We start from the raw sequence: 12,756 nt of genomic DNA, 5'->3' as shown, positions 1-12,756 counted from the left end.
CACTCTGCATAAAAGAATGTATGGTCTTTAATGAGTATATCTCCATTTGCTAGCCATCCCAAACACTGGGCAAAGACTATTCTCGAGTTCTAAAACTCAGCTCTTTTAGGTACCTTATGTTAGAGACTGTGTGATTCATATCTGCCTTCCTATAACTGGCTTCTGTCACATAGCCTATTGTCCTCCAAGCTTCCTTTTGCCCCTAAGAACATCAGAATCCACAAACCATTATTCACGTCATCAAATTTATTTTTTATTGGATTTGAAGATCGTTTTTATCATTACACTATCTTACAACATTTAATGTGGTTTAACTCTTTCACAATAAAGCACTCCATCATTTCAAGAACAGAAGTTCCATTGCTTTTGTTATAGTGGAGTTAGAACGCCCATGCCCATTGCTATTATTCACCAGTGGCAATCAAGGCCCAATGGGATGTACACCATTTATGAAGCAAGATTTTCAATGGATCTTGGCTGGTCCACATACACACTATTTCACAGATTATCTCTGTTGAGCATTATGTCTGAAATTTTAACCAAATAATTACATTAATAATTAAAACACTGACCTAATCAAAGTGCAAATAAGACTTATAAACAATATTTCTGAACTATAAAGATCCATAGAATAATCTTATTCCAAGTTAATTCATCCAACCACATTGTTCTACCTCACTGGCTCTGACCTTAATTCTATCTTAAACCAAAAGGTTTGCTTAGCAGTGACCTTTTCAGAATGTTCCAGTGATCTGGCAGAGCAGGTATTTATAAAGTAGATGAGTCACATAATACAAATGTATTAAGACCTCTGACTGGCACGAGACAAGCCACTGAACAGGAAAGTAGGAAGGAATGCTCCCTACAGGTAGTGCTCCCTTACAGGGATTCCAGTTGAATTTTGATTTCAACCTGCACACATAGTACTGAAAATTCACATCAGATTTTGTAACTGTATCTATGATCAAAACCTAAGGGTATATACAAAAGTATAACAGGATGTCTATGTGGAATTGTAGTTGGAAGAACTCCATTGGAGCCAAAATCCAATGGGCCATTGGAGTTTGGCCAAGAACATTTTAATCACAGGAAATACTGTGAATATTTTTAAGAGACTGGAAGAAGTTATTATGCACTCCTTGAAAATCTAACAGAAAAGAGTAATCTGTAAGGTTGGGGTACAGTGTGCAGAAATCACAGCATGCCTGATATGACCAAGCCTTCTTCTCAGGGCCATGAGCCCATTTCTCATGTTGAGACCAGACTCAGTGGGACTAGGTTAATAGTCTCTACAACTTCCCTCCCAAATTAAATTAGCACATGTCAGCATCCTTCTTTGATAGACAAGGGAAGAAATTTAAATTCTAAAGTCTCACGTAAATGATAATTAACTACAGCTTACAAAGTCTCTTAAACTATGAGCATTTTAGAACAGACTTGATATATTCCCAGTGTTTTATCTACATGTGGGGGGATATGGGAAGAGAGTTATCACTTGTGCATCTTTGGAGTAATAATATTTTGTGAAACAATTTCTGTATTTAGCTGAAGACATGGGACCCCAGCATAACAGCCAAGGTAAGGTAAGTGTGTGTCTTCGTTAAATATTGAGCCTATATGATATTTTGTACTATAATTCTTAAGGTTAGAAGAGAGCACTTAAAAAAATAAGTCTATAGTTGTTATGGGGAAATGTTGTAATATCATAAATAAACAACAACCTTAGCTTGTTCTTTTTAGCAGATTAAAGACAAATGCTCATTTGTCAGCCAATGCTGAGCACAAATTCAACATCATTCTCTACATCAAATGTTTACATGTATGAATATGTAACAACATTTCTTGGTCTATGAGAATCAATGGAAAATTCAATTATTTTTTGTGGGAATGTTTATACTGAATGAGATTATGGCCTTTTGATTATCTGAGGCTCACAGAGATACTTGGAGAGTCAAGTTATATGCTATAAGGTAAAATGTACAAGTCTGAAGTAGATAGAATCATGTGAAAAGTACCTCTTCCCCTAATTTTTGTGCACATATGTGTGCATACACAAGTGTGGTATATAAATACACACATATGTATGTGTGTGCATGCATGGGTGTGTATGTGCATATAAAGGCATGGACACTGTTATCGACATGCAAATGACAGAAGACAACTTCAAAAGACAGTAGGCTTTTTCCTTCTCGGTTGAGGCAGATTCATTTTACTGTCTACAGCTATGCTACATATTCCGAGCTGTCCAGCCCTCCTGTCAGAGTGACCTATCTCCCTCAGGGGCACTGGGAGTACAGACAACTTATATTCATGTCTGACTTTTATATGGTTTTGGGGTTTTCAGACTCAGTTATCCTGGTTGCATGGCAAAGACATTTACTGAGTGGGCAATCTCCCCAGGCTGTAAGTTTACTCTTAAGTGTCTTTTTTTCACCTGTTGCATTTATTAAGAATTTTTAATATAATTTTTCTCATTTTGCATACCTATCCCCGTTGCTACTCTGATGTGGGAGTGTCATATATCAGTTGATTTCATTGGTTAAGCAATAAAGAAACTTCTTGGCCCTGACAGGTTAAAACATAGGTGGGAGGAGTAAACAGAACAGAAGCTGGGAGAAAGAAGCTGGATCAGGGAGTCGCCATGATTCTCCCACTCCAGGCAGACCATTCCTGGTAAGCCAGCTCGTGGGCTACACAGATGATTAGAAATGGGCTAAATTAATATGTGAGAATTAGCCTAGAAGAGGCTAGATAGAAATGGGCCAAGCAGTGTTTAAAAGAATACAGTTTCCGTGTAATTATTTTGGGTAAAGCTAGCCGTGCGGGCGGCCGGGTGCCAGGGACGCAGCCATGCCGCTCGTACTACAACACTACTCCCCACTCCTCCCACTCCCCCCTTCCCTCTACCTCCCTTTCCACTTCTCAGATTGAAGAAGGCTTCCCATGGGGAGCCAACAAAGGCTGATAGTTCACTTCTAGACAAGACCAAGGCACTCCACATATGTCCAGTCTGAACAAAGTACCCCTCCAAAGAGAACACACCCCTATATGCCAGTTCAAGCACTAGTGATAAATCCTTGTCTCACTGTCAGTGGCCCCACAGACTTCCAAAGCCTCAGAACTCTCCACCCCATACAGTGGGCCTAGTTTGATCCTATGCAAATTCCCTACTATTGGTCCAGAGTCAGTGAGCTCTCACTAGCTCAGGTCAGTTACTTGCATGGGTATTGTCATTATAATGTTTACCCCTTTGTTCATATTATTGCTCCTCTCTCTCTTCTGCTGGTCTCCAATAGCTCAGCCCACTGTTTTGTTGTAGATATCTGTATCTGCTTCCTTCAGTTGCTGGTTGAAGATTCTATGATGTCAGTTAAGGTCAAAGAAGAGCTAATACTAATACTCTTAAAATTATTTCACACAATAGAAAGAGAAGGGACATTGCCAAACTCTTTTTATGAGATAGCAGTTACCCTGATACCCAAACCACACAAAGATGCACTACAAAAGAGAATTACAGACCTATTTCCCTCATGATCATGGGTCTAAAAATACTCAATAAAATACTGGCAAGCTGAATCCAAGAACACATAAAAAAAAAAATCTACCACGATCAAGTTGGTTTCATCCCAGTGATGTAGGGATGGCTTAACATATGAAAATATATCAATGTAATCCACCATATATAATAACCTGAAAGAAAAAAAATGTGATAATCTCATTAGATGCTGAAAAAGCATTTGACAAAATATAAAACCCCTTCATGATAAAGGTGTTAGAGATATCAGAGATACAAGGAAAGTATCTAAACATAATAAAAAAAATAATATATAACAAGCCATTGGCCAACATCAATTTAAATGGAAAGAGCCTTAGAGTGATTTCACTAAAATCAGGAACAAGACAAGGCTGGCCACTCTCACCATACCTATTCAACTTGAATAAGTACTTGAAGTTCTAGCTAGAGCAATAAGGCAACAAAAGGATATCAAAGAGATAAAAATTGGAAAGGAAAAGTCAAACCTATGCTATTTGCAGATGATATGACAGTATACACAAGTGACTCCAAAATTCAGCAAAGGAACACCAACAACTGCTAAACACTTTCAGTCATGTGGTAAGATACAGGATTAACAAAAAAAAACCAGCAGCCTTCCTTTACATAGATGATATAGATGTATATATGGGACAGCCAGAAGGGAAGTAGAGGCAGAGCAATGAGAACAGGAGTATTCTGGGAAGAAGGAAGCTTCCTCAGCAGTCCTGTCCAGACAGTGAAGAAGCAGGATGTGACCTGCCTGCTGAAAAAAGTACTGAGCCATGTGGCTAACATAGATAAGAATAATGGGCTAATATAAGTTATAACAGCTAATATGACACCTGAGCTAATGGGCCAATCAGCTTATAACTTATGTAGACTTATGTGTGATATTCTTTGGGATTTACTGGCTGTGCGAACTGGGCACGACAGAAACCCCAACAAGCAGGCCTTTAAATGTTACAGAGTACTACTCAGCTGTAAAAAAAAAAACACACACACAAAACACATAATGACATCATGAAATGTGCATGCAAATGAATGGAACTAGAATAAGCCATCCTGAGTGAGGTAAACAAGACCCAGATAGACAAACACATATAAGTGGATATTAGATGTAGATGAAAGGATAACCAGCCTATATTTCACAATCCCAGAGAAGCTAGGTAACAAGGATAACCTTAAGAGTGACATACATGGATCCCCCAGAAAGGGGCAACAGATAAGACCATCTGAGAAAATTAGAAGGGGGTAGGGATAGAGAGGGTGGAATGGGATGGGGAGAGGATTAGGGGTGGTAGGAGGAGAACATGGGAGAACAGGATGCTCAAGTAGGGGGAAGGAAAATGAGGAAAAGAAAGGAAAGTGATATCTTGATTGAGGGAGTCATTAAAAGGCTAGCGAGAAATATAGCACTAGGGAATAACCCAGGAATTTAAAAGAATGACACCAGCAGAGACTCTTAGCAACAGTGGTGAGGACGCCTAAACTGACCTTCACCTGTAGTCAGACTGATGAGTATCTTATCTTCTTAAGTGTTGGTATGTTTTTGTAGGTTTCTGATACTGAATGAACATAGCTCAATTATATTAGAAGTCATAACACCTGACCCCTACATGGAAAATGTGTTTACAAGGGTTTAGTCTTTCAATCTCCTTCCACATTAGCAATCACTGTTTAAAATATGAATCCTAGAACAGAAATGTCATCTTAACAAATCAGTTGCTATTATTCCTCCATGTTGGTTTCTGAAGGTACACAGATACCAATTTACGGTCATGGCAGAGAAGCACTTAGTCCCTCTTATCTTTTCTGTGGCTCAGTGAAATACTCAGGTTTTGCATTCATGCTGTGGCTGAAACCCTGATAATTATGCATGTGGTCATCAGAAATTTATTGAATCACTCTGAGGCTTAAATATTGCTTTATCATTAAAGTGATAATAGTATACTACCTCAAAGAGTTGCTGCAGGAACTGAATAGCCTAGAGCTAACCAGGACAATTACAGACACAATAAACTATAGCTATTACCATTAATAATAATCAGGGCATCTGTATCTTAGAATCCAGGAGTGATTTCGTGAATACTAAGGTTGTTGGGGGATCATTGTTCAAGAGTGTGCATGTGATTTTGATGTTGGTGAGAAGGACATTTAGCTCTGTTTCTTCAGAAAACTGAGTCTACAAAGAAACTGTCACGTGTTCCTCACATTGCCTGCAAAAGTTATAAAGGCCTAGCAAACCTGAAATAAAGGTTAGCAGTTTAAATGTTAGCATAGACCTCAAGAGGACACACAGGGAGTGCACATTCTAGAGAAGTGAATACTTACACCAAAAGATAATCTATACATAAATGTCCCTCAACATTCAATGGATAAACAACTGTGACATAGTCATATAAAAGACACTGCTCAGCAATCTAACTAATGACTAATGCCTGAAAACTGTGGTCTGTGCTCGAGAGCTGAAAGACAAAATTCCAGTATCAAAAAGTTTCATGCATGATTCTTCCATTTACCTAGCACAGTCAACCTAAAAATAGTATTGATGTAATTAGCTACATCAATGATTTCTGAGAGTTGGCTGATGATGCAATTATTATTGGGTAAATAGCTGGATAAATCTCATTGTGTATATGTACCACATTTTCTTCATCCATTCCTCAGACGTTGATGGACGTCTGATTATTTTATTCCTCTGTTTCTCATATTTTGTAGCGGTAAAAGAATAGAAGACCTCAAGCCCATCAAACAATTTGACATACAGAAACTTTTGCCATATTTCAATGGCAGGAAACTTTTCTTGGTGGTGGGGTTGGTGAATAATGTTTCAAATGAGGATGATTATTAAGATGGTGAGAGTGGCAATTAAAATTAAATGTGTAGCTATCCATCTATCTCTATATATCTTCCCGCCTTAATTTGGTTTCCTGAGAAGCAAACCCTGAGGCAAAGATTTAATTGCAAATAATTATTTTGGAATGTCATCTTCGTAAATACACTAGAGAAGTACAAGTAAGGCAAGAGAGGCAGCCAGTTGGGAGCTGTATCTTAAGCAAGTTACTATTTGAATAATAGGAATTGAATCCTGCTAGAGAAATCTGGGACTTTACCTATAACTGTGGCCATATAGGTGTTTATATATCAATCTCCATTGGTTGTGGTCATAACATAACGTGCTTCTATGGACAGTTTGTGTTTATAGGGCTTAGGCCAAAAGTAAAGTACTCAAGTGGCCAGTGATGTACCCTAAGTAAAGAATTAAGGTACTGAATGTTGATGACTGTTATATACACATTGAAATGCTTAAGGTGACAGTATTCTTGTAGACCACCCCCCAAAAAAATACCCTGTATGTTCAGTATGTTTGATACTGTTTATAATATATATTAATAATCACTTAATTAACAAATGTGCTACTTAAGCTTGTTGAATGAATAAGAGACACATATTATGACTTCTGTTGAAATTTAATTTTAGCTCAATTCAACATATATTTGCTTTTGAGATGAGGCAAGACTTTCTAATCTATTTAGTTGTGTATTTGTTAATAAAATATAAGTCATTAAACAGTTTTTTTGTTTGAACATTACTGGATATTATTATCTAATCCTTGATAATCTTCTAATCACTCAGCACTAGATAAGTCATACTCTTTAACAGTAACTTTGTTTTTATATAGAAGAAGAATTAAATCTAAAATAACAGTTCAATGCAGTTATACTAAATACACTGTTCATTCACGTGGTCATATATTGCAAATTATTATATGAAAAGAATACTTGACACATATATTTGTGCAACAGGAAGTAAAGACAGATTTCACACCTGTATCACTACAAAAATAAAATAATATTATATTCCTCATGGTGTCTATGATGCCACTAAATTTAAAATTTTTATCTCCATTATAATCTTATGAGAGTTACATTGTATATACCATTAATTAGAATGTCATCTTGTAGTACATAATTGCACTCTGTAAATTTCATTGAATCAACAAACACTTTCTCACTATTTGATATCATAGAGAATAATCTGAAGAAATCTACTTTCCACTAGCAGCAAACATATAGAGTATTGATAAGGAAATAAGTTAATGAATGTATGCTGACAGAGCTTACACCCTCACATCTTCAGAGACTGATGATCAACTTCTCTATGTGAAATTGTACAAATTTTGACGCATATGTTAGCTGGACTTGGTTACAGATATTGCATTATCAAAATATCCTAGAGCAGATATTTATAATACAAGGTCATTCTGTATACGTCAAGTCCATTCTTTTGAGAGAAATTTTATAAACAAAATAGCATTGGCTATGAATAAAGTTTAGAAAACAGTTGCCAATGGTGTGTTATTGTTTCATTGGTAGTGGGACCAGGATCTAACTCTATGCATGAACTGATTTTGTGGAGCCCATTCTCTATGAGATTACTTGCTCAGAATAGGCATGGGGAGTGATTTGGTCCTGCCTCAACGGGGTAATAGGACAGATCTAGTTGACTTCCCAGGGGAGGCCTTAACCTCTCTAAGGAGGGAATAGGAGGTGGGGAGGAGGAGAGGAATGGAAGGAGAGGAGGAAAAAGGAACTGGGATTGGGATGTAAAAATAAATAAATATTTTTTTCAAAAAATATTTTAATATTAAGATTAATGTACTTATTTGAAAAGTTCATTTTGAGGCCTGAATCAGATCCTCTGTGAGTCCAGGTGTGAATCTGGGACCTCTGAGGGAGTAGTCCAGAGCCAGAGACCTTTATGGGACCAGGCCCAAGCCAGGGACATCTGCAGGAGTGGGTCCAGACCAGGGACATCTATGGAAACAGGGCTGAGCAGCAACCTAGGTGGGAGCAGACCTGAGGCAGTGAACAGGTATAAGGGAGCAACTGCTGAGGGAGTAGGCATGAACTATAGACCTTTCTGAGTCTGGGCATACGTCTGGGACCTCCAAGAAAGTAGGCTAGAATCAGAGACTTCTGTGGGCCTGGGCACTAATCTGGAATGTCAAAGAAAGTAGGCTTGAGCCGAGACCTCTACCAGAGCATGCCCAAGGAAGCAACCTCAGCAGAAAGAGCCACAAACAAGCAATCTCTTTGGAAGCAGGTCTGAACAATTCCTGGTGTTGCAGAGCAAATCCTGGGAGCACCAAGCAACCTCTAGGAGTACAGAGTAACCAATAGGGTAACTAGAACTGTAGCCCTGACTGTACCATGATGAGCAACCACCTGAGCCTTGGATGCACTGGCAGCTGGAGGATTGATAACAAGAGGCACAGATAGCCCCAACTACACCAATCAGAAGGAAAGATGGGTAGACAAGGTAAGAACACACACAACACTACGAAGAGTAACACAACACCAGTAAAAACTAGTGGCCCTATGACAGCAAGACTTGAATAATCAAATATAGATAAAACAAAACAAAATGACCTAAAACATAAATTTAAGAGAATGTTTGAAGCCCTTAAAGAGGAAATGGAAAATTTCCTCAACGAAATGGAGGAAAAGACAAACAAAAAATATTGGAAGACAAATCCCTTTAAGAAAAACAAGAAAAAGCAATCAAACACATGAAGAAAATTATTCAAGACTTGAAAACTGAAATAGAGACAATGATGAAAACACAAGCCGGGGGAATTATAGAAACAGAAATCATGAGGAAATTATCAGGAACCACAAAAGAAAGCATAAATAGCAAAATAAAGGAGATGGAAGAAAGAATCTGAAACACTGGAGATACACGAGTGTAATAGACTCATCAGTCAAAGAAAACATTAAATCTAACAAAAACTTAATACAAAATATCCAGAAAATATGGGACACCATGAAAAGACCAAACCAAAGTATAGAAGAAGGAAAAGTCCAACTCAAAAGCATAGAAAATATATTTAAGAAAATCATAGAAGAAAACTTTCTCAACCTAAAGAAAGATGTACCCATGAACATACAAGAAACTTACAGAACCCCAAATAGACTGGACAAAAAAAAGTCCCCTTGCCACATAATAATCAAAAAACATACAGAATAAAGAAAGAATATTAAGAGCTGCAAAAGAGAAAGGTCAAGTAACATATAAAGACAGACTCATCAGAAGTATACCTGACTTTTCAATGCAAACAATGAAAGCCAGTCCTGGTCAAACATTATGCAGACATTAAGAGACCACAGATGCCAGCCCAGACCACTATACCCAGTAAAACTTTCAATCACCATTGAAGGACAGAACAAAATATTCCATGACAGAACCAAATTTAACCAATACCTAGCCACAAACCCAGCCCTACACAAAGTACGAGAAAGAAAACTCTAACCCAAGGATATGGGTTACATCCACAAAAACACAGACAATAGATGGTCACACAGCAGCAAATCCCAAAGAAGGGGAAAATACACAAAATAACACCACCAACGATTAAAACTAAATTAACAGGAGATAGCAATCACTGGTCACTCATTTCCCTCAATGTAAATGGACTCAACTCACCTATAAAGAGGCACAGGCTAACAGATTGAAAACAAAAACAGAATCCATCCTTCTGTTGCATACAAGAAGCACACCTCCCTCTCTCCCCCTCTCCCTCTCTTTTTTAATAAATATTTATGGCCAAAAAAGAAACACACTTCAACCTCAAAGACAGATATCGACTCAGAGAAAAGGGTAGAGAAAAAATTTTCCTATCATATGGACCTAAGAAAAAAGCTGGTATCTAATATCTTACAAAATAGACTTTAAACTAAATTCAATCAAAAGAGACAAATAAGGACATTTCATATTTGTCATCAAAAGAAAATCTCAATACTGAATATCTATGCCTCAAAAACAAAGGTACCCTCCCTTCTAAAGCTTAAATCACACATTAAATACCACACACTGGTAATGGGAGACTTCAACACTCCACTCTCACCACTGGACAGGTCTGTAAGACAAAAAGTTAAGAGATAAATAAGGGAACTAACAGATATTATGACTCAAGTGGACCATTGGACAGGTCTGTCAGACAAAAAAATTAGCAGAGAAACAAGAGAACTAACAGATGTTATGACTAAAATGTACTTAACAGACATCTATAGAAGATTCCATCCAAACAAAGAAGAATATACATTCTTCTCAGCACCTCATGGAATCTTCTCAAAAATTGACCACATACTAGCAAACAAAACAAACCTCAACAGATAACAAAAAATTTGGAATTCCCCTATGTATCTTGTTGGATTACTGATGGAGGAAGGTCATTGGCTAATAAAGGCACTGCCCTGGCCCATTTTATTGGTTAGAGGATAGGTGGGAGGAGAAAACAGGACAGAACACTGGGAGGAAGAGGAAGTGAGGTCAGAGACTCGACCGCTTTTCCTCTCGGGAGCAGACGCCTCAGAGAGAGACGCCATGCTCTGCTCCCGGGATGAAGCTCCAACCCAGGATGGACTAGGCTAGAATCTCTCCGGTAAGCGCACCTTGGGGTGCTACACACAGATGATTAGAAATAGGCTAAATTAATATGTGAGAATTAGCCTAGAAGAGAATGGGCCAAGCAGTGATTAAATGAATATAGTTTGTGTGTTGTTATTTCGGGGCATAAGCTAGCCGAGCAGGTGGCCGGGGTGCTGGGAACGCAGCCCCGCCACTCTTATTACTTCAGATTACCATAGCCTAAAATTAAAATTCAACATCAAGACTAGTTCCAGAAAGCCCACAAATATATGCAAATTAAACAATGCTTACCTGCAGCATCAATGGGTCAAAGAAGAAATAAAGGAAGAAATCAAAGACTTCCTAAAATTCAATGAAAATTGGCATGGAAGGTCCTCTGTCTATATGTTGCTTTTATTGATTAATGAATTAAGAAAAAGGTTGGCCTGATAGAACAGAGTAGAGCTGGGGAGGGAACTAAATTGAATGCTGGGAGAAAGAAGGAAGAGTGAGAAAGAAGCCATGTAGCCCCTATTTGTTGATGATTTGTTGATGATAAACAACTGAAAATTCTACCAAGGAACTTGTACAACTCAAAAAAAAAAATTCAGTAATGTAGCAGGGTACAAGATTAACTCAAAAAAATCAGCATCCCTCCTTTACATAGATGATATACGGGCTGAGAAAGAAATCAGAGAAGCATCACCCTTCACAATAGCCACAAATAGCATAAGATATTTCAGAGTAACTCTAACCAAACAAGTTGAAGACCTGTATATAATAAAAAAAAAACATTAAATCTTTGAAGAAAGAAATTGAAGAAGACACCAGAAAATGGAAAGATCTCTCATGTTCTTGGGTAGGTAGAAATAACAGAGTAAAATTGGCAATCTTACCAAAATCCAATTGCAAATTCAATGCGATTGTCATCAAAATCCCAGGAAACTTTTTACAGTCCTCAAAAGAATGGTAAATGGTATTCAACTTCATACGGAAAAGCAGGAAAAAAAGAAAAGAAAAAATAAAAAAACAAGGATAGCCAAAACAATCCTGTACAATAAAGGAGTTCTGGTGGTATCACAATCCCTGTCTTTAAACTCTACTACAGAGCTATCGTCATGAAAACAGACTGATATTTGCATAAAAACAGACAGGAGGACAAATGGAACCAAATCAAAGACCCAGGAATTAATCCACACATCTATAAACACCTGATTTTTGACCAAGAAGCAAAAAATATAAAATGGAAAAAGAAAGCATATAAACAAATGTTGCTGGCATAACTGCACATCAACATGTAGAAGAATGAAAATAAATCCATATATATCACAATACACAAAACTCAAGTCTAAATGGATCAAAGACCTCAACATAAAAGCATCCATCCACACTGAATCTCATAGAAGAGAAAGTGGGAAGTACACTTGAACGCATTGGCACAGGAGTCCACTTCCTAAATATAACCTCAGTAGCACAGACACTGAGAGAAACAATTAATAAATGGGACCTCCTGAAACTGAGAAGTTTCTGTAAAGCAAAGGACACAATCAACAAGATAAAATGCCAGACTGCAGAGTGGAAAAAGTAGGCCAGAATCTTACATGAGGCTTTAAAAATCATCACTTTCTGGATCAAAGACTTTATGATAATAACAGACACTTTGAAACTACCAATTGAAAATATAGAAAAAGCCTATCAAGGATGTAGTATTTAAGAATAAGATTCTCACAGTTCAAGGCCTAACAACCAAATTTGCACCTGATTATTATTGAATTATAAAGCTTCCCTGTTGAGCATAGGTAGTTCTAAGA

The sequence above is a fragment of the Microtus oregoni genome, unplaced genomic scaffold, assembly GCF_018167655.1.
Source record: "Microtus oregoni isolate MIOR12 unplaced genomic scaffold, Mior012 000027F_ref0000203, whole genome shotgun sequence".
Lineage (NCBI taxonomy): Eukaryota > Metazoa > Chordata > Mammalia > Rodentia > Cricetidae > Microtus > Microtus oregoni.
This window is presented reverse-complemented; position numbering follows the sequence as displayed.